Genomic DNA, 23,183 nt, shown 5'->3' on the forward strand with positions numbered 1-23,183 from the left:
AGTATGTATAAATGTCAAGAATATAGTTTAAAAAATCAACTTTATTGAGGTATATACATGCAGTAATATACATATATTTTGAGTGTACAGTTTTGATGTGTTTTGACAAATATATACATCAGTGTAACTACCACCCAATCAAGATATAGACATTTCCATCACCCTAGAAATTTCCCTCATACTTCCTTGCAGTCAATTCCTCACCCCCTGAGGCAACACCCATCCAATTTCTATCACTCAAGATTAGTTTTGCCAGTTTTAGAACTTCACAGAAATGAAATCCTATCTGTCTTTTTGTGTATTTGGTTTCTTTGACTCAACATAATGTTTTTGAGATTCATTCATGTGGTTGCATGCACTATAGGTTGTTCTTGATACTTGCTAAGTACTCTTCATTGTACAGACGTACCATAATGTATCCATTCACTTGTTGTGGACATTTGGATTTTTTCCAGTTTTGCACTATTTTGAATAAAGCTGCTATGAACATTCCTATGAACAAGTCATTTTGTGTACACATGTTTTTATTTCTCTTGGGTAATATCTAGAAGTGGAATTGTTGGTGTGGGGGCAGAGCCCCAGAAAGCAGTTTCCAGGCTCTCGGCCTCACATAGAAAGGTGCTGGCTCAGGTAGTAAATGGCCAACTGTGATTGCATGGCCATCAGCTGTGGCTAGTTAGCCGTCAGCTGTAACCAGTGAGCCATTGGCCACTAATATAACTGCTGTGGCTATGCTAGCAGAAAGAGAGAAAGAATGGGGGCTAGCAAGAAGATGGCGGCTGGGCTGGCAAGTGTGGATGGCGGTTTGCGGACAGTGTGGATCCAGCCTCCAATGAGAGTATAGTGCCGCCAGAGAGAATATAGTGGTATGACTCCCCCATCTGTGGCTCCATGGGTGTTCCTTTTTGGCCTCACCATATCCTGCGTTCTTATGTGGGGAGCGGGAGCAGAGACCCCGCAGGCTGCCCCGCATGACAAATGGCGCAGCGAGCAGGGTCTCCCGCACGACAGTTGGGTCAGATGGTAAGTAAAAACTCATCACCCTAGAAACTGCCAAATTGTTTTCCAAAGTGGTATTACACTCCCACAAGCAGTGTATTGGAGTGCCAGTTGCTCCACGTCCTCTTCCTTACTTGGAATTGTCGGTCTTTTTAATATCAGCCATTCTGATAGATATGTAGTGCCATCTCACTGTGTTTTAATTTTTGTTTTCCAGATGACATTATATTGAACATGTTTTCCTGTACTTATTTTCCATTTGCCTATCTTTTTAATGAAGTCTTTGCCCATTTAAAAAAATTGGGTTGTCTCATTGCATTTTATTTTATTTATTTATTTCTGTTTTGCAGGAAAGCAAAAAAAAAACGATATGTTGAAAACGAAAGTATGCCCTTGAGAGGAAAGTGTGAGTGAACTCAGAGAATGAGTTGTGCCCTTCTTGCATTTTAAAGGTTCTTTATATATTCTGAACTTAAGTCCATTGTCAGATATATGAATTGCAAATATGTTTTTTGCATAGTTATAGTCCATTGGGAAATAGCTGTGGAGATAGATGTAGGACTTCATGATGTTTTGTGGGGAAGGGAGCATAATGCCTGTGAAAGATAAAAGGAGGAGGAAATGTGAGTAGGCAGAGAATCTGATCCCTACAATAGAAAAGGGAGGAGGAAGCGGGATTGGGCCGTGGGTTGGTATGTTGAGATTGGTATGTAGTCTTGGCCAACATGAAAGGAAGCTCCGGAGCCAGCGGCAAAAAGGAGGCCTGGCACGGGGCGCAGGGCCTCGCCCTGGTAGCTCTGCCATGCTCAGTTATTGGTAGAGGGTGCTATGGAAGACTGTGGCGGTGGGTAGAAATCTGAGGCAAAACCTGGGGGTGCTCCTTTGTCAACAACCAGATGATCTTCCAAGGGCCTTTCAAGTGTGTGATTCTATTTTTTCCAAAATAGCTTTTCTTTTTAAAAGGAACTGTAAATCAGAGTGACATCCCCTGCGTAAATTTTGGTGTCACAGTGTGAACTCACAGTATTTAGTAAACTTATCTTGCAGCTGAATATCTCTCATATAAATACTCTATGACGAGGTCAACCTTCAGGATTCACTCTTTTTTTTCCCTATTCTTCTGCTTATCGTTCTCCTTGCTTTTCTTTCAAAGCCTTCAACAATTCTTTTTTATGTCCTTCTATTTCCTATCTCCTGCTAAGTTTCATTCTTTATCTCAGTCTCTCACACTTTATTTGTGCCTTTTGCAGACTGCTTTTTGTAGCTGGTATCATAAACTATAAGAGGGCACAGACCTTTTTCTCGGTTCCTCTTTAAATTTTCTAGTGTACTGGCTTTAATTTACGTTAAGTCTCTGGCAACCAGCCAGCAGAATTCCTGATTTCTATATTCCAAAGGAAGTAGCTTTCTACTTTTCCTCGTCCCTTCTAAACTTTCATATGTTCTATGAAACTTGGTGGTATCCAGTGACTAAGTCCTTGGGTGCTGTTTTTCAATTGCTTATATCAGGTTTGCTCTAAGGCTATATAATATGTGTTAACAAATAAAATTGTTGCTAGTGTGGAAAATGGTGGAGGAGCTTCCAAAATATGGCTTCTAAAAAGAGGGCTTTAGAATAAGTATAGTAGATAGTAGATTGATCCTGGGTAGAGTTGCCTCTTTTATTTTAAAGTATTGTGTCTACAGAAGACCCCAGTGATAATATAGCTGTCAAAGCTAAGAGGAAAATTATTAGTTCGATATAGAATGTTTGTTGAATATTAGAAAGGAAGAAGAAATGTCAGACAGGAAGGATGATTGATCTTTCAAATGGCTTATTGATGGACAGCTATGTCTAATAGCATTTAAGCAAATTTAAGTCTGTCTTATTTTTTTAAAAAGCCTCCCTCAACTCCGAGCTCTTCTCTGGCTACTCTGCTCTATGCTTCTCTTTCTCTTTACAACTAAACCTCTTGAAAGGGTCAATGTCTCCACTTCTGTGCCTCTACTTTTTAACCCACTTCAATCTGGCTTCCAACCCCACTACTCCATTTAAAATGGCTGTGAGGGGTTAAGGGGAAATTCCCACAATATTTTTGCTGATGACTTTCAAATTTCGCCTTCCAGTCCAGCCCTTCTCTGTGCTTTTGACTCATGTATCTAATGGCCTGTAGGCTATCTTCATTTAGATTTACCACATAGAGTTTAATAAATCCAAATTTATCTTTTGTTCTTTTAGTGTTTTTCCTCCTCTTATGTTTTCTAGCTCCTTGCTGCTCAGACTGTGCTGCAGACACTCTCAGCATCAGCATCACCTGGGAGCAGAGTTTTGCTCCCATCCCAGACCCACGGAATTAGAATCTGCATCCTCAGGTGATTCATATGCACAGTCAAGTTTGAGAAGTATTGCAACTCATTGAATGGTCACCACATCTGCCCCCTCACCATGTCCTAATATGAGGTGTGATCAAAAACTACAGTGAATGTTTAAATAAAAAAGATATTACAGTAAAAGACACATTGCCATTAATCTCCTTCAAAATACTCCCCCTGACTTCGAACACGCTTATCCCATTATTCTTGCCACTTTCTGAAGCAGTTCTGGAAGTCCTCTTTCATGAGTGTCTGTCATGCAGGACGGCCTGTGGGGTCTCTTGTCCCGCTCCCCACATGAGAATGCAGGATATGGTGAGGCCAAAAAGGAACACCCGTGGAGCCATAGATAGGGGAGTCATACAACTATAGTCTCGCTGGTGGCTGGGTTGGAGACACAGGAAGCAGGAGCCACACTGTCCACAACCCGCTGTCCCAACTGCAATCTGCGCTTGCAGGCTCAGCCACCGTCTTCTTGCTAGCCCCCATTTTTCTGCTCATGTAGCCACAGCAGTTATATTAGTGGCCAATGGCTCACTGGTTACAGCTGATGGCCAACTAGCCACAGCCATCCAGTCACAGTTGATGGCCATTTACTACCTGAGCCAGCACCTTTCCATGTGAGGCCGAGAGCCTGGAAACTGCACTCCTGGCTCTGTCCCCACACTCCACCCCTACAGGGTCTCGCCTCACAATCTACGCGACAAGCATCTTCCGCGAGGTGCCCTGTGCGAGGAGCCTGGAGGTGAATGCAATATCCTGGACACAGCCAGGCTCTCTGGGCACAACCAGGGTTTCTCAGGGCACCACCAGTTCTTCTGGGCACAGCCAGACTTCCTGGGCTTCTTAGGGTACCACCAGTCTCCCCGGGCACAGCCAGCGCCTTTCAGGGCACTGCCACTCTCTCTGGGCACAGCCAGACTTCCTGGGCTCAGCCAGGGTTCTCAGGACACTGACACTCTCTCTGGGCCTCTCAGGGTACCGTGCTGGAACAACAGCGACTCACAGTCAAGGTGCTTACATATTCTCGATGGGGGCTGGTCAAGACACAAAAGCAAACATCCACCAGTTCCACTGCATGGTGGCACGTTCCCAAGCAAACAGTCAAGCAGTCCATTAAATTAGGGATAGAAGGCCCTTCCCCATAGTCCAGTCATTTGCCAAGTCTGCGCGTTAGCCTCACAATGTGTGCCCTCTCCGCAGGTCAAGGGCTCCAAGTCCTCCCCAACCTGGGGGTGAGGGCCTCAGCAAGCACTTCCGAGCCTACAGGGCTGCAAGGACCTTTGCTTTCTCCGGCCTATGCTGGTTGGGGAACTGTCCACGTCTTTCCACCCCTCCACGAGGGTCCAGCTTTCCAGCAGCTGCTCCTCCTGGTCTTCCTGAGACTGAGTGTTCATATGCACAAACCGCTCCACTGCCTTTCGGAGAACTTTGGCCGGCACCGTACCCTGCTCACTGCACCATTTGTCATGTGGGGCGGCCTGCGGCGTCTCAGCTCCCACTCCCCACATAAGAATGCAGGATGTGGCTAGGCCAAAAAGGAACACCCCCGGAGCCAAAGATAGGGGTTCATACCACTATAGTCTTTCTGGCGGCTGGGTTGGAGACACAGGAAGCAGGAGCCATACTGTCCGCAACCCACCGTCCCAACTGCAATCCATGCTTGCCAGCCCAGCCATCATCTTCTTGCTAGCCCCCATTTTTCTGCCAGCATAGCCACAGCAGTTATATTAGTGGCCAATGGCTCACTGTTTACAGCTGACGGCCAACTAGCCACAGCTGATGGCCATCCAATCACAGTTGATGGCCATTTACTACCTGAGCCAGCACTTTCCATGTGAGGGCGAGAGCCTGGAAATTGCTCTTCTGGCTCTGTCCCCACAGTGTCTTTACTTCATCCTCCATCATGACAATGTTCCATGTCACACATCACTTCGGGTATGGCAATTTCTGTCAAATAAAAACATTATGATGTGTCCTCATCCACCTTATTCACCAGATCTGGCACTGTGTGGACAGAGCCAGGAGTGCAGTTTCCAGGCTCTCAGCCTCATGTGGAAAGGTACTGGCTCAGGTAGTAAATGGCCATCAACTGTGATTGCATGGCCATCAGCTGTGGCTAGTTGGCCGTCAGCTGTAACCAGTGAGTCATTGGCCACTAATATAACTGCTGTGGCTACGCTAGCAGAAAATGGGGGCTAGCAAGAAGAAGGTGGCTGAGCTAGCAAGCGCGGATTGCAGTTAGCAGGGCGGATTGCAGTTAGCAGGACGGATTGCAGCTAGCAAGTGGAGTTGGTTGGTTGGCAGAAAAGTGGACGGCAGGTTGCAGATCGTGTAGCTCCTGCTTCCTGTGTCTCCAACCCAGCTGCCAGCGAGACTATAGTGGTATGATTCCCCTACCTATGGCTCCGTGGGCGTTCCTTTTTGGCCTCACCATATCCTGCATTCCTATGTGGGGAGTGGGACCAGTGACTCCACATGCCACCCTGCATGACAGGAACTGTGTGACTTCTGGCTCTTCCCCAAAGTCAAAATGACCATGAAAGGAAAATGTTTTGAATTCAATTCAGGACATCGAGGCAGCCACAATAGTGCAACTAAAGACAGTCACAGAAGAGGATTTCCAGAACTGCTACAGAAAGTGGCAAGAATGATGGGATAAGTGTGTTTGAAGAGAGTGGGAGTATTTTGAGGGGGATTAATGGCGATGTGTCTTTTACTGTAATAAATTTTTATTTATTTAAACATTTACCATATTTTTCGATCATACCTTGCATTTCTCTCATTTGCCCATTTTTCTCCATTCCCAATGCCACTTCCCTGGTTCAGGCTACCATCCTATCCTACCCCTGGATATTAGAACAGCTTCCTAACTGGACCCCTGCCTCATGTCCTATCTCCTTTCTGGTCCTTTTTCACTAGTACCCAGAGAATTATTCCTAAAGCAAAACCTGAGCAGGCCATCCCTTCCTTAATTCCCTGAGATACTTTCTGATTGCTCTCAAAATGAAGTCCATATGCCTTTACATGGAACTAAATGCCATGTGTGGTCTGGCTTCTGCTCACTGTTCTGGCCTTACTTGCTACCCTTCACCTGCACATATTCATTTTACCTTTGCCACATAATTTTTCCTCTGCCTAGAAATGTATTCTCTCCCTCTACAAAAGCTACTTATATTAGATGCACTTCCATTTGGAAGTTTTCTCTAATCTTCTAATTCTGGGTCAATTGTGTGTTATAGTCTTTACCACTGTATAGTATAAATTCTAATTGTCTGTATTCCCTACTAGACTATAAACTCTTTGAGGCAGGGACTGTGTGTCCTAGTTAATGATTTTATCCTTATTGCCCAGTATAACACTCAATAAATATTTGTTAAATGAATTAATTTCATTAAAAAATTTTAAACACTATACTCTAAACAATTCCATGTTCCAGTATAATTTTGTAGTAACAAATTGTGTCTATAAATCCAGATTAAATAAGAATTCTCTAACATTAGGATATTATAGAGGAAGATAGGGTATGCGAGGCAAGATATAACAAGTTATAATTAAAAATCACCTTTCATGAATTAAAACAACCTTTTCAATTTTGTAACCATGTTCTTAATTGTTACTTATTCAAAGGTCCATACATGTAATAGATCTTAGCATGCATAATGAATCTTATACTTCTTGGTCTTTCTCATACTTGTGTTTCCTAAGTTTTCCCAGTGATGACTTATGAATGATATAATTTCTGAGGCCATGTATACCTGATGTCAATATTGTCATCCCTGTTTCCTTTTCATTTTATTTGTCTGATATTTCATTACATATCCTGTTACTTTTAACTTTTGGATCACTTTATTATAAACTTGTTGCCCGAACATATATATATTTATATGTATACATGCACACACATTCATGTATATCCTATATTTGTATGTATATATGTTTTGGTATGATCTGAGAGTCTCTTAATGGGGATATTTAATCCATAAGCATTTGTTACACTTTGGTCATATATTAAAAGGATGAAGCTTTGTGGAGGAGAGCTTTATTCCTCCTTTCATGAGGGCACAGTAGTGGATAATGGGGTTCAGAAGATTAGGGCACAGGTCCCTGGAAACAATAGGATCAAGGAGGTTAGCTAGGCTGGCAAATAGCTTCTGATTTTAAGGAGTAGTGTCAGAAGGTAGGTAGGGTGGAGGCAGTGCTGGAGATGGCAGAGGACTATGGCTTCAAGGAGTGCTATTTAGTTCCTACTTTGTTAGCAGGAGGTGAGAGCAACCAGGTCTGACCCCTTTGGATCCTAATAAATATCCCTGGGGATTTTTAGGCATTGTATAGAATAAGTTAATCAGGGAAAGATTGTCAAGTAACCCCAGTCAGTTTTGGTTATCAATAATTGTTTTTTTCCCCACTCTGTCACACATTTAATGTAATAATTACTGTGACAATTGTAGTACTAAGCATTGTACTCCAAAACTGTATTTTCCCGAAAATAAGACCAGGTCTTATATTAATTTTTGTTCCAAAAGACGCATTGGAGCTTATTTTCAGGGGATGTCTTATTTTTTCATGTATAACAATCTATATTTATTCGTGTACAACAATCTACATTTATTCATTTATTCACATACAAAAAACTACATTTATTCAAATACAGTCACGTCATCTTCTGGAACATCGTCATAACTCTCCAAACCATGAATTCCGGCTTGCGACTCCATTTCCTGTAGAGCCATTGGCTCCAATCTCTCACGTCCAGCAATAGAGCTCTCCTTAAATGAGCACTTCTTGTCCATGTAGCCTGCTCATAGTGCATTGGCAACACACTGTCAGTGATTTTATCCCATGAATTCTTCACCCAAGTCATGACCTCTTGCAGGCTAGGCTTCACAAAGTTTCCACGCTGATTTCTCTCCATTCTATTTTCAATGTAGTCATTGATTTCCATGTGCAAATGGTCCTTAAATGTCTTGTTTATTGCAAATCAAGAGTCTGGAGATAGGCAGTCATTCCTGCGGGAATCATTATTTGATCTATTCTTCTCTGCAAGGAAGTTCTTCATGTCTTTAGCGTGATGAGTGCTGGCTGAATCCCAGACTAGCAAACCTCTTCAGCCACCTCGCAAAACAGTGGCAGCAATTAAATCAACCCATTTCCTTATAATTCCTTGTGCACACCAGGCTTTTTCAGTTTCAAGAACATAAATGCCTGAAACACGTTCAACCTTATTTTTCTTGCCCTCAGTGATGAGTAGAGGTGGGGCTTTCTTTCCATCCAGACGAATTGCCAAAATATGGGTAATGTGCACTTTCATAACCAGTGGAGGGAATGTAGATTGATGAGGCACCCCTCTGATCAATTGTCATTTGAGATCCTTGGCCCATAAACACTGCAGTTTCATCCATAGCAATCATGTTGGAGAGTTGGTATTTAGAGAAGTCTATGTCATCAACAAAGGACTTGAATGCAAGTGCACGTTTAATAACTTCAGTATCTTCCAGCTTGAACAGTGTTGTCGATCTTAGAGACAGTTCATAGCGCTGAAGGAAGCCATCTAGCCAGTGTTGTGATGCTTTGAATTCTTCTTGGGTATTTCTAACTGTGGTGCCATTGCAAGGGCAAATGCTTAAATATTAGCCCGGTGCACAACCAAAGCCTTTGCTCTCCTGTCAGCAGTCCAGCTCAGGAAGTAATGGTTGCTGACCTGATCAACACTTGCGCTTCATAGCATTTCCTTGTCCACTTGTTGACTGAGGTTATCATACTCTGCTCATCATTTTCGGACCACTTGGAGATCCAACTTCTTCTCTTTGCAGAAAGCCATAAGATTCTTGCCCTGGAAGTCCTCCACAATTCCTTTCTTGTACTCGATGGAATAGCTCTTTCTTTTTGCACTCATCTTGTCTGGGGGTCAAAATATTATTCCCTTTAAATCTACCACTAAATCAAGTGTTAATGAAAGACTTACGAGACAGGAGTGGCAACAAGAATGGTGACTGTTAAGAATGATGGTCCAGAGACGTCATCAAAATGGCAGCATGAGGTGAGCCTCTGTAAATCTCCCCTGGAACTTACAACAAATGGAACAACTATAACTCCACAAAGGACTCCCTGCACAGCAGACAGGCAAGACGAAGAGACCCACTACTGAATTCACCTAAAGGTGGGTGAATTACGAGAGCGGAAGGGAGAAGTGCGGAGACGGAGCCGAGTGGGCGCAGGACACAGACCTAGCTCAGTGCTCTGAGCTCCCTGCATCCCGGAACTACCGCAGCTGTGGGAGAGGGAAGAAGTCAGACTGCTAGGGCTCCATTTATGGCCCACATTGCTGTGGGGACAGCATATAACACAGCTGAACCCAACGCTCATGGCAGAGACCTCGGAGAAAAGACTGAGAGAAGGCTGAAAATGGTGGTTTAAGCCCTCACTGCCGAGCAGAGAGCAGAGCCTTAGGCAGGAGACTAGCCGCCCGCTCCCTACCCTCCCAGAGCTAAACCCGCACCCACCTGCCTGGTGCTAGAAACGGAACAGTAGCAGTGTCAGATCAAAAGAACAGAATATTTGCTGTTCTGAGAAGTGTGGACTGCAGACACAGATTTGCAGCCAACTAGTTCTGGAAAAGGGGAGGGCGCTGTGGAAGCAGGACTGGCTGTGGTGGTGGTCGCTGCCATTGCTCTGGGCCGCCTCTCACAACTCACCCCGCCCCTGGCCCCACCTATCTGGGTGGATCCCTGCAGGAGTAAACAGAACTGCTGAAACACACAGGCTCAGAATCTGGTACAGGAAGAGCTTTGGAACTTCGAAAGCTCTCCGCATACCCACACGCGGGCACTGCACCCTATGACTCAGGGAACTGTTAACAGAGGAGAAGCCTGTCTCCCGGGGAATCCCCCCATTGTGTGAGAAGCTGGAATAGTGCAGAGAAAAGATAGCACTACAGTGTGACAGAGAAAAAAAGGCTACAGTTGCAGAGAAAATAAAACATTCGACCAACAAGTACTAGAAAACAAAAGAAAGACCTCTTCCTATCAACCTGTTGCAGAAGCCACTCCTGTAGATGTCTAGGAAGAGAAATAATAAATCAGTAATTGCCATGAATAACCAAGGCAACAAGATTGCTCAGAAACAAAGTGAAAAGTCTCCAGAAAAGGAACTTAAAGATATGGAGATATGTGACTTAAATGACTTAAATGACAGAGAATTCAAGATTCCAGTTCTGAAAAAACTCAACAAGATGCAAGAAAATACAGAAAGGCAGTTTAATGAACTCAGAAACACAATCAAAGTACAACATGAGCATTTTATGAAAGAGATTGAAAATTTAAGAAAGAACCAAATAGAATTTCTGGAGATTAAGACCTCAATAGAAGAAATTAAGAATGAAATAGCCAGCGTAGGCAGTAGAGTTGACCAGATGGAGGAAAGAATCGGTGACATCGAAGATAGAAACCTGGAAATTACACAGATGGAAGAAGAAAGAGACTTGAGACTTAAAGAAATGAAAGAACTCTACAAGAACTTTCAGACTCCATCAGAAAGAGCAATATAAGAATAATGGGCATACCAGAAGAGGAAGAAAGAGAAAAGGGAACAGAGAACATATTCAAACAAACTGTCGATGAGAACTTCACAAACTTGTGGACAGAACTGGATCCTCGAATCCAAGGAGCAAATAGGACACCTAATTACCTCAATCCCAAAAGGCCTTCTCCAAGGCACATTGTATTGAAGCTGTCTAAAATCAACGACAAAGAAAGAATCCTCAGCAGCCAGGGAAAAGAAGATGGTAACCTGCAAAGGAAAGCCCATTAGATTGTCATCAGATTTTTCAGCAGAAACTCTACATGCCAGGAGGGAGTGGAACCAAATATTCAAACTATTGAAAGAGAGAAATCATGAGCCAAGAATAATATATCCAACAAAGGTATCCTTTAGATATGAACGAGGAATACAGACCTTTCCAGACATACAGAAGCCGAGGGAATTTTCTAATACATGACCTGCACTACGAGAAATACTAAAGGAGGCTATTTGACCACCATCAACAGGGACAGTTTGTGGCAACCAAAACATAAAAAGAGGGAGAGTAAAGGCCTGAACCGGAATATGGGAATGGAGAAAGGAAGCGTGCTGAAGAAAATGGAATACTCTAAATATCAAACTTTCTTTTACATAAACTTAAAGGTAACCACTCAAAAAAAATCCAGAACTGGAATATATACTGTAATAAAAGAAGAAACAGAGGGAAACATCATAGAATACCACACACAGAAATCATAGACAACAACAAAAAGGCAAAGAAACAATGGAGACACAGCCTTACCAGAAAACTAAAGATGGAATGACAGGAAATCCTCACATATCAATAATCACCCTAAATGTAAATGGACAGAACTCACCAATAAAAAGTCACAGAGTAGCAGATTGGATCAAAAAACTAAACCCAACCATATGCTGTCTCCAAGAGACACATCTCAGCTACAAGGACAAACATAGACTCAAAGTGAAAGGGTGGAAATTGACACTCCAAGCGCAAATGGTACCCAGAGAAAATCAGGTGTAGCCATAATGATATCAGATGAAACAGACTTCAGGGTGAAAAAGATAACAAGAGACAAAGACGGACATTTCATAATGGTAAAAGGAACTTTACAACAAGAAGACATAACAGTCATCAATATTTATGCCCCCAATCAGGGAGCACCGAAATACACCAAGCAACTACTAACAGAACTAAAGGGAGAAATTGACCAAAACACAATTATACTAGGGGACTTAAATACATCATTGACAGCTATGGATAGATCATCCAAACAGAAAATAAATAACGAAATAGCAGCCCTAAATGACACATTAGATGAAATGGACATAATTGACATATATAGAGCACTTCATCCTAAAACATCAGACTATACATTCTTTTCTAGTGTACATGGAACATTCTCAAGGATAGACCATATATTGGGACATAAAATCAGCCTCAGCAAATTTAAGAAGATTGAAATCATACCAAGCATATTCTCTGATCACAAGGCTTTGAAATTGGATATCAACTGCAAAAAGAAAGCAGGAAAAACACAAATACATGGAGATTAAACAACATACTTTTAAAGAACGACTAGGTCAAAGAAGAAATTAGAGGAGAGATCAAAAGATACATAGAAACAAATGACAATGAAAATACATCCTACCAAAATTTTTGGGATGCAGTGAAAGCAGTTTTAAGAGGGAAATTTATATCATTACAGGCCTATCTCAAGAAACAAGAAAAATCCCAAATAAATAACCTCATGTTACACCTTAAAGAACTAGAAAAAGAAGAACAAGTGAAACCCAAGGTCAGCAGAAGAAAGGAAATAACAAAAATCAGAGCAGAACTAAATGAAATAGAGAACAAAAAGACAATAGAAAAAATTAATGTGACAAAGAGCTGGTTCTTTGAAAAGATTAACAAAATTGACAAACCCTTGGCTAGACTCACTAAGATAAAAAGAGAGAAGACACTAATTAACAAAATCAGAAATGAAAAAGGGGAAGTTATCACGACACCACAGAAATACAAAGGATCATCCAAGAATACTATGAAGGACTATATGCCACCAAATTCAATAACCTAGAAGAAATGGACAAGTTCTTAGAAACATATAGCCTTCCAAGGCTGAACCATGAAGAACTGGAAAATCTAAACAGACCGATCACCAGTAACAAAATTGAATCAGTCATCCAAAACCTTCCCAAAAGCAAAAGTCCGGGACCAGATGGCTTCACTAGTGAATTCTACCAAACCTTCAAAGAGGATCTAATACCAATCCTGCTCAAACTCTTCCAAAAATTGAAGAAGAGACAGTACTCCCTGACTCATTTTATGAGGCCAACATTACCCTGATACCAAAACCTGGTAAGGACAACACAATAAAAGAACACTACAGACCGATAGCTCTGATGAATACAGATGCAAAAATCCTAAACAAAATTCTAGCAAATCGAATACAATAATGCATTAAAAAGATTATTCATCATGACCAAGTGGGGTTCATCCCCGGGGCACAAGGATGGTTCAACATCCGCAAATCCATCAATGTGATACATCACATAAACACAATAAAGGACAAAAATCATATGATAATGTCAATTGATGCAGAAAAAGCATTTGAGGAGATACAACATCCATTTATGATTAAAACACTTAATAAAATGGGTATAGAAGGAAAATACCTTAACATACTAAAGGCCATATATGACAAACCCTCAGCTAATCTCATAATTAATGGTGAAAAACTGAAGCCCTTTGCTCTACGTTCAGGAACACGACAGGCCTGTCCCCTATCACTTCTGCTTTTCAACATAGTGTTGGAAGTCCTTGCCAGAGCAATCAGGCAAGAGAAAGAAATGAAAGGCATCCAAATTGGGAATGAAGAAGTTAAATTATCACTTTTTGCAGATGACATGATGCTACATATAGAAAACCGTACAGACTCCACCAAAAAGCTATTAGAAACAATCAATGAATACAGTAAAGTTGCCGGCTACAAAATCAATGTAAAAAAGTCCATTGCATTCCTATATACTAACAATGAAATCTCAGAAAAAGAAATACAAAAACCAATTCCTTTTGCAATTGCAGCGAAAAGAATACAATACCTAGGAATAAACTTAACCAAGGATGTGAAGGACCTATACGCTAAAAAGTATAAGACACTTTTGAAAGAAATTGAAGAAGACACAAAGAAATGGAAAGACATTCCATGCTCATGGATTGGAAGAATCAACATAGTTAAAATGGCCATATTACCCAAAGCAATATACAGATTTAATGCAATCCCCATCAAAATCCCAATGGCATTTTTTAAAGTAGAACAAAAAATCATCAGATTTGTTTGGAACCACAAAAGACCCCAAATAGCCAAAGCAATCTTAAGAAAAAAGAACAATACTGTAGGTATCACACTCCCTGACTTTAGCTTGTACTACAGGGCTACAATAATCAAAACAGCATGGTATTGGCAGAAAAACAGACACATAGACCAATGGAATAGAATTGAGAAGCCAGAAATAAAACCACATAAATATGGACAGATAATTTTTGACAAAGAAGCTAAAAACATACAATAGAGCAAAGACAGCCTCTTTAATAAATGGTGCTGGGAGAATTGGATAGCCACGTGCAAAACAATGAAAGTGGACTGCTATCTGTCACCATGTACCAAAATTAATTGAAAATGGATCAAAGACTTAAGCATAAGACCTGACACAATAAACTGCATAGCAGAAAACATAGATACTAAACTTATGGACCTTGGGTTCAAAGAGCATTTTATGAATTTGACTCCAAAGGCAAGGGAAGTAAAAGCTAAAATAAATGAATGGGACTATATGAAACTTAAAAGCTTCTGCACAGCAAAAGAAACCATTGACAAAATAAAGAGGCAACCAACTGAATGGGAGAAGATTTTTGCAAACAGTGCCTCCGATAAAGGGCTAATATCCAAAGTATACAAGGAACTCATGCAACTCAACAACAAAAAAACAAACAACCCAATTGAAAAATGGGCAGACGACCTGAAGAGACATTTCTCCAAAGAGGACATACAAATGGCAAATAAACATATGAAAAAATGCTCAACATCACTAATCATCAGAGAAATGCAAATCAAAACCACAATGAGATATCACCTCACCCCAGTCAGAATGGCTACCATCAACAAGACAAATAGTAACAAGTGTTGGAGAGGCTGTGGAGAAAAAGAAACCTTCATACACTGTTGGTGGGAATGCAGACCGGTGCAGCCACTATGGAAGGCAGTGTGGAGGGTCCTCAAAAAATTACAAATAGAATTACCATAGGACCCAGCAATCCCTCTCCTGGGAATCTATCCAAAAAATCTGAAAACATTTATACATAAAGACACATGTGCTCCAATGTTCATTGCAGCTTTATTTACGGTGGCCAAGACATGTAAACAACCAAAATGTCCTTCGATAGTTGAATGGATAAAGAAGTTGTGGTATATATACACAATGGAATACTATTTGGCGGTAAGAAAAGATGAAATAGGACCATTTGTGACAACATGGATGGATCTTGAGAGTATAATGCTAAGCGAAATAAGTCAGACAGAAAAAGCAGAGAACCATATGATTTCACTGATATGTGGTATATAAACCAAAAACAACAAAAGAACAAGACAAACAAATGAGAAACAGAAACTCGTAGACACAGACAATAGTTTAGTGGTTACCAGAGGGTAAGGGGAGTGGGGGGTGGGATATGAGGGTAAGGGGGATCAAATATATGGTGATGGAAGGAGAACTGACTCTGGGTGGTGAACACACAATGGGATTTATAGATGATGTAATGCAGAATTGTACACCTGAAATCTATGTAATTTTACTAACAATTGTCACCCCAATAAACTTAAAAAAAAAAAAGGGCACTACGTTGCCGTGCGTACAGACAGCTGTGTTGGACTGCAGGAGAAGATGGCGGTCTCCACAGAGTTAAAGTTCCTCGTAATTTTCGCTCGTTGGAAGAACTTGAAGAAGGACAAAAAGGAGTGGGCGATGGTACAGTTAGCTGGGGCCTTGAAGATGATAAAGATGTGACACTTACAAGGTGGACAGGCATGATTATTGGGCCACCAAGGACAAATTATGAAAACAGAATATATAGCCTGAAAGTAGAATGTGGACCTAAATACTCAGAAGCTCCACCATCAGTTAGATTTGTAACCAAAATTAATATGAATGGAATAAATAATTCCAGTGGAATGGTGGATGCACGGAGCATACCAGTGTTAGCAAAATGGCAAAATTCATATAGCATTACAGTTGTACTCCAAGAGCTAAAACGTCTAATGATGTCCAAAGAAAATATGAAGCTTCCACAACCACCAGAAGGACAAACATACAATTAATTTTTGGATCTGAAACTTGTCTTAAATCAACAGTCTTCTACTCATGTTAATGTATTGATTAAATATCACAATGCAAAATACACACACATTAAGTAAAATAATTCCAGCTGGTAAACATGACTGGGACATTTGTAAGAATATATTTAATATATATACACCTATTATGTTTTCAGGTAACAGGAGGAAAAATGCAGCACAATTTTTTTTAAGGCACTGTCATTTAAACATAAACCTGGAGTATTCAAAATAGAATTAAGGCTTACAAGATGAAAGTATGGTGAGAAGTGTCAGATAACTGTGGAAGCATGTGTATTTCTAAAAAGTAAAAAGCTCAAGAAGGAAAAGGAAATGGCATGCTTTATCCCTCTCTCTTAGGGAAACAGTTTTCATTTTAAATTGTCTAGTAAAGTAACAGGTACAATGAATATTGTCACAGATTGTTTTAATTTTTGAAGTGATGTGGGTGCTGACTACTAGTAGTATCAATAGTATGTCCAGAATTGTTTTGATACCTGTATTTATAATAAAAAAATGTTGTAGGGAAGGTCGATGAATTTCTGTTAAGAGATGTTCCTGTGTGTTACATGTAACAGACATGGTAAACATTTGTTTACAGTCTTTGTTTGACAAACCGTGCATTTAAGTTTAAATGAAATCAACAAAAAGGAAATAGGTGTATGGATATGTGATTTTGAGATTAAAGTTAGTCTTAAAATGTAAATAAAACATGGATGGTGTCCTCAAAAAAAAAAAAAAAAAAGAATGATGGTCCAGGGACCGGCCCTGGTGGCTCAGATGGTTGGAGCGCCGTGCTCCTAACGCCAAGGTTGCATGGTTCAATTCCCACATGGGCCAGTGAGCTGCGCCCTCTACAGCTAAGATTGTGAATAATGGCTCTCCCTGGAGCTGGGCTGCCGTGAGCAGCCGGAGATCGGTGTGAGCTGCCGCTGGCTGCTGTGAGCCACTGTGGGCTACCATGCTGCCGTGGGTTGCAGTGTGCTACCAGGAGCGATCGGTGGCCAGTGTGAGTGGCCAGCAGCCATCTTGAGCGGCCCGCAGTCAGCAAGAGCTGCTGTGAGTAGCTGTGAGCGACCGGCAACCGACTGCCTCAGCTGTGTCCTACACAACTAGACTGAGAAATAACAGCTTGAACCAGAGTAGGGGGAGTGGCAGAAAAAGCTGGGGAAAAAAAGAATGATGGTCCATACAAAAGTGATGAAAAATTGCCGGCACCAAAATTTAGAAAACGTTTCTTTATTTCACACGAGTGCATTAAGTATATCTGTTACAACACACGACATACTGAATTATGAAGATTCATATTAGACACAACCACATCCGTTCATTATCAAGTGCGTTACGTTATTCGTGCATTGTCTGTACTCCAATTGGTCATTCGGCAGTAAATCTCGAGTTCATCTGTTTACATAGGCGTTTACCTCTTGTCCAAAGGCACTCGCTTGGGTATTTACAAATACTTAATTATAATTTATATTATCATTTATTTTAAGTATGAATGTCAATAATATTATTTATTTATATTTATTTATATATTAATATTATTATTTTATAATTCAATATGTCCATCTGTGTTGCAACAAATGTACTAAATGCGTCCGTCTGGCTGATGATCTTAACTGGGGCTTATTTTTGGGGTAGGGCTTATATTACAAGCAACCGGAAAAATCAGGCTCGGGCTTATTTTCCGGTTAGGTCTTATTTTCTGGGAAATGCGGTAGGTACTGAGAGAGACAAATAAAGTTCACCTTCCTGCTTTCTTCCCACCTTGGCCTTCTCTTTCCCGGTTGTGGGTTTTCTCTCTCTTTGGGATGGGCCAAGTAGAGGCAGCATGAATGCTTCCAGTTTCCCCTAAGATCCAGCTGGTGGGCAACTGAGGCTGCATTGCACTATCCCTAAGTGCACCTGACTTGTGGAGGCCACCAAGCCTATTAAGGTCCTGGCCTCAGTGGGGCCACAGCACTTTCCCTTGCAGTGATCTCTTGAACCAGTCCCTTCAATACATCCCTGGGAATGAACAATTATGAAAAGGCCCTGTCTCTGTCCAAGGAGTTTGCCTGGAGGATTCCCACTTTCCATCCCCTTTGGTGTTAGTGGAAAGACTTCATTTGGAATGAGATTTGGAGACTGTTCCCCATTGGGAATATGGTAGACATTGCTAATATTCAGCATTATCTGGTTCTTCTTCCATTTCTGGTTACCCAGAATACTGTACTTTTTAACCTGTTAGCCCATAGGTAGGTCCAAACATTGCTGATTCTGGCCAGTGGCTAGTAAGTGGCAATTAAATTCTTCATTCCCCAGCTTAGGCTCTTAAAGCTACTGCGTGAGCTCCAGCTCTTTCTTTCTTGATGTGGAAATCACAGCTGTCAGGTATTTAGATGGTGGGGTCAGAAAATGGGAGCCAGCTTGGGTCTCTCTCAGAAGGAGCTTCCCTGGAGAACCACTGGACCTACGGTACACTTTGTGTGTACGAGGTTAGACAATTAAGTTCGCGAACTCATCTTAGAAAAAAGTGCTATATACCTCATTCCTGAATATCACTATGGTCACCTTCGAAGTACTCCTGTCTTGTGGGGTGGCCTTGCTCGCTGCGGTATTTGTCATGCAGGGTGTCATGCGGGGTCTCTGCTCCCGCTCCCTGCACAAGAACACAGGTGGTATGCAGGGCAGCCTGCGGGGTCTCTACTCCTGCTCCCCACATAAGAACACAGGATGTGGCTAGGCCCAAAAGGAACACCTACGGAGCCATAGGTAGGGAAGTCATACCAGTGTGGTCTCACTGGAGGCTGGGTTCACACGACGTGCGACCTGCTGTCCGCTTTTCTGCCAACCGACCGACGACTCTCCTCCACTCTCCTCAACTCTGCTCTTCTTCCCTCCATAGCCGCAGCAGTTATATTAGTGGCCAATGGCTCAATGGTTATAGCTGACGGTCAACTAGCCACAGCTGACAGCCATCTACCACCCGAGCCGGCACCCCTCCATATGAGGCCGAGAGCCTGGAAACTGCTCTCTGGGGCTCTGTCCCCACAACTCCCCTTGAGAAACTATGCACCAACGCCAGTGCCTAGTCCACCCATCAAAGCAATTTTGGAACTGTTTTTCTGGAATGGCCATCAGTGCTGTTGTCATTAATTACCCTTATGTCCTGAATGTCATAAAAATGTCTTCCTTTTAATCCTTTATTTTTGGGTAAAGAAAGAAGTCATTGGGGGGTGTTCCAATACAGTTATTTGTTTACTGGCTAAAAACTCCCTCACAGACAGTGCCGTGTGAGCTGGTGCATTGTCGTGATGCAAAAGCCATGAATTGTTGGTGAAAATGTCAGGTTGTCTAACTTTTTCATGCATCCTTTTCAGTACTTCCAAATAATAAACTTAATTAACTGTTTGTCCAGTTGGTACAAATTCATAAAGAATAATCTTCTGGTATCAAAAAAGGTTAGCAACATCATTGCCACAAGTTCGCAAACTTAGTTGTCAGAACTTGTAGGAGAAATGAACTTTAATTTGTTAAACTACTAAAATGTAGGTGTAAATATGTTATCTAGCAGAGCCCTACAAATATAAGTACTATGTGTGGTCTGTCTGATCTCTGGATGTTTTCTTATATACTCTCATGGTCTCAAATAGCACCTAGGTGTTTCAACTCTCCCTGTCCTTATCAATATCTTCATACCACAACTTACCTCTGCTTTAGACTTACATGTTTAATTATAAACTGGATATCTGAACCAAGAGGTACCATAGGAACTTCATACTCAATATGTCTAAAACTGAACTCATTGTCTTTCTGCCCCAAACCTGGTCTTCCTTCTTCCTTCCTTCTCAATATTAGATAGTGACACCAATGTGCTCTCTGGCAATAGAGCAAAGAAGTTGAGTATGGGCAACGAGTAGATAAACAAAGATAGTATATCTATACAATGGGATATTATTCAGCCATTAAAAGGAATGAAGTACTGATAAATGCTCTAACATGGGTGAACCATGCAAACATTTTGCTAAGTGAAAGAAGCCAGTCACAAAAGGTTACATACATATTGTGTGATTCCATTATATTAAATGTCCAGAATAGGCAAATCCATAGAGACGGAAAACAGACTAATGTTTGTTAGGGGTTGAAGAGACTGTTGAAGTGGAGAGTGCTAATGGGTACAAGGTTTCCTTGTGGAATAATGAAAATATTCTGGAATTAGATAATGTTGATAGACACACAACTTTGTGAATGTACTAAAACCCACTAAATTGTATACTTTAAAATGTGAGTTTTATGGTGTGAAAATTATGTCTCAATGAAAAAAATTACCTGTAGAGAAGAATGAAAATTTAAAAAGTCAGTAGCTTATACTTCTGGATAAAATAGAAAATTGAAGGCCAGTTTTGAAGACAGTCTGTTATTTTACTGCACAGATTTCATTTAAGGAATAAAACATATGATCAGTGTTTGGAGACCATGGTATCTCTAATAATGATATAGCATCAGTGTTTACAACATGAAGCCAAACTCAAGAATACAATTTATACTAATCAGTATTACTCCAAGATGGCTAGCAGAATGAAAATGGAGAATGGGACAAAAGGCATTAAAAATGTATTAAGTTGAAGCATATGTAAGTGTAAGATTAAAAACTACATCATATAAATCTGGAAATAAAAAATGTTTTGTGGAATGTCAGTTAAAGTTATACTCAGACAGTTTTTTATTATGTAATTAAAATCTAGTTGACTAAAATAAAGTATGGGCTCTGGTGTTAGACTGCCTGGGTTCAGTCAAAACTCAGTCCTTGCACTTCTGGCTGCGTGGCCCTGGTCTTAACTTTCCTTTGCTTCAATTTTCTCATCCATAAAATGGAGATCATGCCATAAATTGAAAGATGTATCATTATATTATGTACCACTAAAAAAAACAAATGCTGCAATGAAAATCACAATGAGCTACTACTTCATACTTACTAGATGGCTATAATCAAAAAGTGACTGAGAAACCAGTTTTCAGACTAGCACATAAGGAACTTAGAAGTTTTCATTTTACCCTAATAATGAAACATTGAACAAATGGAAAAATCAACAATTATTCTTAGATCCACAAGACAAACTGAAATTGCAGAGACAGAAAGTGGACACACAATCACAACTTACCAGAGCCCAGACACAAAAGCAGAAACCTTGGCAGGAACCAGTGTCAGGGTAGGAAAACTTGAACTATAATTGATGAATTGCTGGAGGCCCAGAGTGAACTAATCTGAGAGTTATAAACTCCAGGGGGACCTAGTAAGAGGAAATTCCCCTCTTGGAAGCAACCAAGATGTTCTTTAGTGGGTGAATGGATAAATACACTGTGGTCCACTCTGATGATGGAATATGATTCAGCACTAAAAAGAAATGAGCTATCAGGCCATGAAAGGACGTAGAGGAAAGTTAAGTGCACATTACTAACTGAAAGAAGCCAATGTAAAAAGTCTACATACTGTATGATTGCAACCATATGACATTCTGTGAAAGGCAAAATTATAGAGACAGTAAAAAGAACAGTGGTTGCCAGAGTTTAGGGGAAAAAGAGGGACGAATAGGTGGAGCATGCGGTGCATGCTTAGGCCAAATGCTGCTTGTTTGGGTTTTGTGAAACTTTTGAGAGTTTTTAGGCAAGTTTGCGGCATGAGCCAAGACAGGCTCTTTGCATTGAAAAGCCACTGGAAGTGGCTTGAGTGTGCCTGAAACTTGGGTGAGGCAAGGTCTCAAAGAATCACTAGGGTGGGGCAGGTGAATGGTGTTAGCTGGGTTGATGGAGACTCAGATATAGCATTGACCTGTGTCTGCATGCTGGGTGGGGGAGGGCTCAACAAAGAAACAATGGTGTCATGCATGGTGTCAGGCGGGGTCTCTTGTCTCGCTCCCCACATAAGAACGCAGGACATGGTGAGGCCAAAAAGGAACACTCACGGAGCTATAGATAGGGGAGTCATACCACTATATTCTCGCTGGCGGCTAGGTTGGAGACACAGAAAGCAGGAGCCACACTATCCGCAACCTGCCCTCCGCTTCTCTCTGCCAACCAACCTCACTTGCTAGCTGCAATCCGCCATGCTAACCTCAATCCACTCTTGCTAGCTCAGCCATCTTCTTGCTAGCCCCCATTTACTGCTAGCGTAGCCACGGCAGTTATATTAGTGGCCAATGGCTCACTGGTTACAGCTGACGGCCAACTAGCCATAGCTGATGGACATCCAATCACAGTTGATGGCCATTTACTACCTGAGCCAGCACCTTTTCACGTGAGGCTGAGAGCCTGGAAACTGCTCTCCTGGCTCTGTCCCCACAAATGGATTCTGCCAGCACTTCTGTCTGGAAGAAAGTTGCCTCTCCAGCCCTTGCCCTGAAGCCAGAAAACTCAGTTCCTCCTCGTATGTCTCTGGTGCCTTTCAAGCTGCTGCCCCAGCACTGGAGTTCAGAGCGAGTGAGTCCATCAGCAAGTAAGTCCTTGCACGGTCCTTTTAAGAAGAGAGCCTGGGGCTCCAGTTGCCCTGTCTCACTCCGCCATAATCTCTGCTGGTTTTCACAGCCTGAAGTTGTGGGACTTCTCTCCCCAGCACTGGAACCCTGGGCTGGGGAGCCTGGTGTGTGTCTGGGACCCCTTGCTCCTCCAGGGGCTACCTCTGTAGCTGAGATATCTCTCCCGATTTTCAACTGGCACATATGGGTGTGGGACCAACCCGTTTCACGTCTCTGCCCCTCCTACCAGTCTTGAGGTATTTTCTTCTGTATGTTCAGGTGATTCTTAATGATGGTTATTCTGTGGTTTAGTTGTAACTTTGATGTGCATAACTTTGAGGTCATGAGAGGAGGCAAGCACAGCATTTACCTACTCCTCCATCTTGACTGAAAAATCTAGTTTTGCATT

General features: G+C 41.6%; 1 pseudogene across 1 annotated transcript; it reads left to right on the forward strand.

Moving 5' to 3' along the window:
• Window positions 1–15,831: 15,831 nt before the first annotated feature.
• Window positions 15,832–16,450, forward strand: LOC109433736 (ubiquitin-conjugating enzyme E2 variant 2; annotated as a pseudogene). The gene has a single exon (XR_002135716.2). The product of XR_002135716.2 is annotated as a ubiquitin-conjugating enzyme E2 variant 2 (transcript).
• The last annotated feature ends 6,733 nt before the right edge of the window (window positions 16,451–23,183 follow it).

This window comes from Rhinolophus sinicus, linkage group LG09 (assembly GCF_036562045.2).
Source record: "Rhinolophus sinicus isolate RSC01 linkage group LG09, ASM3656204v1, whole genome shotgun sequence".
In the NCBI taxonomy this organism is placed as follows: Eukaryota; Metazoa; Chordata; class Mammalia; order Chiroptera; family Rhinolophidae; genus Rhinolophus; species Rhinolophus sinicus.